Source organism: Tenrec ecaudatus, chromosome 16, assembly GCF_050624435.1.
Source record: "Tenrec ecaudatus isolate mTenEca1 chromosome 16, mTenEca1.hap1, whole genome shotgun sequence".
Lineage (NCBI taxonomy): Eukaryota > Metazoa > Chordata > Mammalia > Afrosoricida > Tenrecidae > Tenrec > Tenrec ecaudatus.
The window spans coordinates 79,705,690-79,712,349 of NC_134545.1; the positions used below are offsets into that span (position 1 = coordinate 79,705,690).

The 6,660-nt window shown below is 39.0% G+C and overlaps 1 pseudogene; it reads right to left on the reverse strand.

The window, feature by feature from the left end:
- Nucleotides 1-319: 319 nt before the first annotated feature.
- LOC142429898 (elongin-B pseudogene) lies at nucleotides 320-613 on the reverse strand (annotated as a pseudogene).
- Nucleotides 614-6,660: the final 6,047 nt, after the last annotated feature.

Sequence of the window (6,660 nt, forward strand, 5' to 3'; positions counted from 1 at the left end):
TTTGTTTTTTAAACAACACCAAGCTCTCTGCCATCCAGTCCATGCTGACTCATAGGGATCCCCGGTGGGTTTCCGAGACTGTAATTGTTTACCGGAGAAGAAAGCCCAGTCTTTCTCCTGAGGAGCTGCTGGTGGTCTTGAACTGCAGACTATGTGGATCACAGCCCAACAAGTACCCACCACACCACCAGGGCTACTTAATGTTAAAAAAAAGTTGTTTAAAGGGAATTAATTTTATATGTTAAAATATATATTTTTGAAACCCAAATCTCTTTATTTGTGAGAAGTGGGCAGCGTGTGGGGGTGGGGCATGTGGCCCTTACTGCACAGCTTGCTCCTTGGCACTGCCCCCCGAATCCTGTGGTTTCATCATGTCGGGGCGCTCAGGCAGGCTGGAGAGTGGCTTGATGTGGAGGGCCTCAAATGTGCCGCCGGCCAGGAAGGCCAGCCCCACTGTAGCTGCGTCCACGCCCTTTGCTGTCCTCTTCCTTATGCAGCTGCTGCTAGTCTGGTGGCTGCTTAAGGATGCCCTCGACGGTGCGTTTCAGCTTGACTCCTTGGCATCGGTGAAGATGGCAGTCTTGTGGTGCTGGATCATTAGGAACACGTCCATCGCGGCGGCAGCCTCTCCTGGTCGACATGGTGGGGATGCCACGCTCTACCCGTTTGATATGTTCAAATTTTTATCTTATTAACGTTTAGTATACAATGTGCAAGCTTTTACCTCTATTCATGTGCTCTTTGAAACAAGATGCTTGTTTATACATAAAGAGCTTCTTTCATGGGCCTTCGCAGCAGTTAAATTCTGGAACATTTCGTACTAATAAGGCTTCTGAACTTTTTCCTGGAGTAAATGCTGTCCTGTTGATCTCAAATGGTTGATCATTTCAAGGTGTGTATACCTTACCATGCTATTCTTCTCCGCATAGGCCTTTCTACTGTGTGAATTGAAATTGAGCCATGGGCGTGAGCTCAGTTTTAAACCTGCAGGACGACTTAGGGCAAAAGGCTCAGGGGTTCCATCAGTCTCTATTTAACCAGTCAACCTCTTCTCTTTTATGATTTTGAATACTTTTGCTCCACTATTTTCTTATACTTCACACTCTGACCAGGTCTTTCTTCTTTTTTTTTTTAGTTAAAAAACCTCTCCCAGCATTACTGGCATATAATTCACAAATAATACAATTCAATTGTTCAAGCATATTAAGAAGAGTTGTACACATAGTGGAGACCCAAAGCCCATCTGTAGACAATTGGACATCCCCTTACAGAAGGGTCACAAGGAAAAGATGAGCCAGTCAGGGTGCAGTACAGCACTGATGAAGCATACAACTTTCCTCTAGCTCTTTAATGCCCCCTCCCACCAATGACCCAATTCTATCATACAAATCCGGCTACACCAGAGCATGTACACGGGTACAGACCAGAGATGGAAACACAGGGAATCCAGGACAGATAACCTTCTCAGGACCAGTAATGAGAGTAACAATACCAGGAGGGTAAGGGGAAGGTGGGAGGGAGAATGGGGAACCGATGACAATAATCTACATGTAACCCCCTCCCAGGGGGACAGACAACAGAAAAGTGGGTGAAGAGGGACTTCGGTCAGTGTAAGAATGAAAAAATAATAATGTATAAATTATCAAGGGTGGGGGAGGGAGGGAAAAAGGACGAGTTGATACCAAGGGCTCAAGTAGAAAGAAAATGTTTTGAGAATGATGATGGCAACATATATACTAATGTGCTTGAAACAATGGATGTATGTATGGATTGTGATAAGAGCTGTATGAACCCCCAATAAAATGATTAAAAATAAATAAATTATTTTTAAAAGAAGAGTTGTGCAATCATCACAACAACCTATTTGAGAACATTGTCTTCTTTCTTGTACGGATCATTATTAGCTCCCCATTTCACACCCCTACCCCCACCCCCAAAAAACCCTGCCAAAGCATCAAGGAGCTATTAATCCAGTTGCTGTCTCTGTAGATTCACCTATCCTGGATTTCATATATGGAAAAACTTTTTTAAAGAACAAGAAAAAATAAAAACAATAACAAAGTAAAACAGAAAAGCCTCAATCCAAAAGAAAGCAGAAAAATTAAAAAACTAGAACAAATTTTAAAATGGGTCAAAAGGGAGATCTAATGATAAGGTGTTAAATTTTAACCTAGCTGCATCTGCAATCATCCACGTTCCACTGAATTTGGAAGGAGAGCAAGGTGTCCAGGACTTTTTCATGTGGAGGAGTTGGTAGTGGCAGCCTGGTATCAGCCAGGAAATAGGGGGAGATAGCGGGATGAATTGTGTTGCATTGAGAGGATCACAATGAACGACGCAAAATGTATATGAATTATTGAATGTAAAACTAATGATCTGCTGTGCAATCTCTCACCCAATTCACAACAAAATTTATCATTTTTTTTGAAGCCAACAAACCTCAGATTGTGTATTCATGGCCTTTTGTATGTAAGTATTCATGACCTTTTGCATGTAACTGAACTCAGCCAAGTGTTAGAACAAATAGTCATTTAAGATCAAAAGGTCAGTGTTAAAGAGAAAAAAAGTCAGCATTTACCAAGGACAAAGTTCAGATGAGGAATGAAAACAGAAAACACAAGGGAAAGTAGAATAAATGATGGTTCAGTGAAGGGATTGCAATGGATGAATTGAAACCAATAGTATATGGATTGTTGAATGTAAAACTGATGAAACACTCTCTGTAAACATTCACACATGATTCATAGTAAAAAGTAAAACAAGGAAAAACCCAAAACAAAGCACTTTTGAATTTAATATTTAATTTGATAAAAGGATAGTTCAAAGTTCATACTCTTAGAGTTATAATATTTATAACATTGCTAAGTTTATCAACAGAAACTTCTCATTGGAGATTTACATACTCTGAACCCATTTAAAGTTCAACTCTTTTTTTAAAAGCAAGAACCACCTATTTCATTAATTAATAGCAAGAATTTTCTCATCTCATAATTATTTTTCTTAATGGTCTTAAGTTTCCTTGTTGTGTTTACATTTCTCCCCTATTTCTTACTTTTCCTTTCGGTTAATTGATTATATATTGAAAACATGCTGTGTGCTGTCTAGATGTTTCCCACTCATAGCGCCCTCACGTAATAAAACAAAACATAGGCTAGTCCTGCACTATCGCCACAATTTGAGGCTTGGCTGCAGCCATTGTGTTAGTTCATCTTATTGAGAGCTCTTTCCTCTTTCTTAGCTGCCCTTCCATTTTAGCAACCAGGATGTCCTTCTCCAGGGACTAGTTTTGCTCGGAAACATGTCCAAAGTCTTACCGTCCTTGCCTTTAAGAAGCAATCTGGCTGTACTTCCAAGACAGATAGGTCTGTTCTTCTGGCAGTCCATGGTACTTTCAACATTCTTCACCAACACCATAAATAAAACATGGGGCTAGCTTAACGAGAACAAGAAACAACCCCAAATTTCAACTAAAACCATAAACCCAAATAGTTTCTCATAATCAGAAAATGAAACATTAAAGCTAGAGCAATATCCTCACATAAAATTCGTAGTAATCTTTTAGTGTTCTCAGTCGTAAAGTAATTATTTTTTCCCCATGATTTTGGAACAGCCATAAATCTGTGAAACAGAGGTCAGGAATTCTTTTTTTTTTTTTTTTTTTTTTTTCACAGAGAAAAGCTTGTAGTTAGTTCAGGGATTGTTTGCTGGCCCTTAGGAGCGATTTCCAGTCCAGTCTGTTGGGGCACCACGCCCTGGCCCCAAGGTCAGGAATTCTTAATTCAGTCTAGCAGTGTCCACTTTTAAAAATATCACAATCTTTTTCATAAATCAATATAGTCCATTTTTTTGTTGGAGTAGTTCAGTTAGGTATTTCAACAAGTCAGCATATACTAAAGATTGTAACAAATGAGAAATTTAATATGATCATAGTTAATTTATGCTAGCAACTTTTTTTTACATTTTATTAGGGGCTCATACAACTCTTATCACAATCCATACATATACATACATCAATTGTATAAAGCACATCCGTACATTCTTTGCCCTAATCATTTTCAAAGCATTTGCTCTCCACTTAAGCCCTTTGCATCAGGTCCTCTTTTTTTCCCCTCCCTCCCTGTTCCCCCCTCCCTCATGAGCCCTTGATAATTTATAGATTGTTATTTTGTCATATCTTTCTCTATCTGGAGTCTCCCTTCCCCACCTTCTCTGCCGTCCATCTCCCAGGGAGGAGGTCACATGTGGATCCTTGTAATCAGTTCCCCATTTCCAACCCACTCACCCTACACTCTCCCAGCATCACCCCTCACACCCCTGGTCCTGAAGGTATCATCCACCCTGGATTCCCTGTGCCTCCAGCTCCCATATGCACCAGTGTACAACCTCTGCCCTATCCAGTCCTGCAAGGTAGAATTCGGATCATGGTAGTTGGGGGGAGGAAGCATCCAGGATCTGGGGGAAAGCTGTGTTCTTCATTGGTACTACATTGCACTCTGACTGACCCATCTCCTCTCCTAAACACCTCTATGAGGGGATCTCCAGTGGCCGACAAATGGGCCTTGGGTCTCCACTCTGCACTTCCCCCTTCATTCACTATTGTATATATATATTTGCATGATGCCTTATACCCGGTCCCGTTGGCACCTCGTGATCGTACAGGCTGGTGTGCTTCTTCCATGTGGGCTTTTTTGCTTCTGAGCTAGATGGCCGCTTGTTCACCTTCAAGCCTTTAAGACCCCACACACTATCTCTTTCGATAGCTGGGCACCATCAGCTTTCTTTGCCACATTTTTTTACAGGTAAGAAAAACCCTGGGACATTTATAGAGATCTAAATACAGTCATATATATATGTAAATACATCTATATATAAAATGATAGGGGAATAGATCTATGTACACATTTATTTATAAAGTATTACAGAAGCTGATGGACATTGGGCCTTCACTCAGGTACTCCCTCAATGCAAGAACACTTTGTTCTACTAACACAGCACTGTGATGCTCACCTTCCCTGACATAATTGCTGAAGACACAATCAGTGCATAAGCAAATATGGTGAAGAAAGCTGGTGGTGTCCGGCTATCAAAAGATATACCATCTGGGATCTTAAAAGCTTGAAGATAAACAAGTAGCTATCTAGCTGAGAAGCAACAAAGCCCACATGGAAGAAGCACACCAGCCTGTGTGATCATGAGATATTGATGGATCAGAAATCAGGCATCAAAGACTCAAAACAAAATCATATTGATGTGAATAAGGGGGAGAGTGGAGAGGAGGCCTAAATCCCATCAGCAGTCAATTGGACACCCCCCTGTCAGTATTGCACCGATGAAACACACAACTTTCCTCTAGTTCTTTAATACTTCCTCCCCCCACCTTCACTATCATGACCCCACATTCGACCTTACAAATCTAGCTACACCAGAACATGTACACTGGTACAGATAAGAGCTCGCAACACAGGGAATCTAGGACAGATAAACCCCTCAGGACCAAAAAGGGGAGTAGTGATACAAGGAGGGTAAGGGAATGGGGGTAGAATAAGGGAGAACTGCTCACAATAATTGACATATGACCCCCCTCCAATGGGGAAGGACAACAGAAAAGTGAGTGAAGGGAGACAGTGGTTGGTGTAGGATATGAAAAAAAAACCATAAAAAACCCAAGAATAATTTATAAATTATCAAGGGTTCATGGGGGATGGAGGTGGAGAGGGAGGAAAAAAAATGAGGAGCTGATACGAAGGGCTCAAATAGAAAGCAATGTTTTGAAACAGATGATGGCAGCATATGTACAGATGTGTTTGACACAATGGATATATGTATGGATTGGAATAAGAGTTGGAAGAGCCCCCAGTAGGATAAAATTTAAATTAAAAAAATCTTTATCAGTGGTAACCATTAATTTAATATAAAGCCAAGTGAAATCAATTCTTTAGACAAAATATCTCTAAATATTATGATTAACTTATTTTTAAAAGAGTTTCAGATTTAACATGTCATTATTTTGAGATAAAATATCACATAGTCTGGATATAGGTATTAAGAATATACCAAAATTAAGTTTCTAAACATCTGAGTGGTTAGTCAAAGAAAATCCAAGGATAAACAATATTAAATTTCCAGTAAAACCATTGACTTTGATGATATTAGGCTCAAGAGAAACAAAGTTGTGATGTAGTTAATTATTAAGAAATAGAATTAATAATGTTATGAAATATGGATTTGCTATCTAATATCAGGAAAAAATATGAGGAAACACTAACATAAATTTTTAATCCAAAAGATAAAGGCATTTCTCATCCTGAATTAAATCTTTTTAATATTTTCCTTTTTTAAAACAGACAAAATTTTCTGTGGCTTTCCATGAAGTTTTAAACTACCAGGAGTTTTCATAGACTGAAAACGTTAGTGATATTTTAATTTTATTTTTAAAAGCCATGTAGCTTGTTTAGTTTACCCTTGCCTTTGAGGCTGATTACATAGAAGATGCTATTAAATCTTCAACCTAATCAAAGAAAATTTTGTTACTTTAACAGCAAGAAAACCAATTGGTTTATATGCTATTCACATTATAGTGTCTTAAAATATTAAACTATAAAACTGAAATATTAAACTATATTGAAGTATAATCAGACAAAAAATTGAACACATCAAGTA